This window comes from Corvus brachyrhynchos, unplaced genomic scaffold (assembly GCF_000691975.1).
Source record: "Corvus brachyrhynchos isolate BGI_N302 unplaced genomic scaffold, ASM69197v1 scaffold65, whole genome shotgun sequence".
Lineage (NCBI taxonomy): Eukaryota > Metazoa > Chordata > Aves > Passeriformes > Corvidae > Corvus > Corvus brachyrhynchos.
Window position 1 is genome coordinate 1743011 of NW_008238365.1, and position 318 is coordinate 1743328.

Sequence of the window (318 nt, forward strand, 5' to 3'; positions counted from 1 at the left end):
GCGCCCAGCGGCACCCCAGGGTCCTCCCAGTACTCCCAGTGTCCCCACAGTGTCCCCCCAGTGTCCCCCAGTGCTCCCCAGTGTCCCCCCAGTGCCCTCCCAGTGCCCCCCCAGTGTCCCCACAGTGCCCCTGTGTCCTCCCAGTACTCCCAGTGTCCCCACAGTGTCCTCCCAGTGACCTCCCAGTGTCCTCCCAGTGCTCCCAGTGTCCTCCCAGTGTCCCCCAGTGCTCCCAGTGTCCTCCCAGTGCCCTCCCAGTGCTCCCAGTGTCCCCCCAGTGTCCCCCCCGCGGCCCCCCCGAGCCCCCGCGTTCCCCCC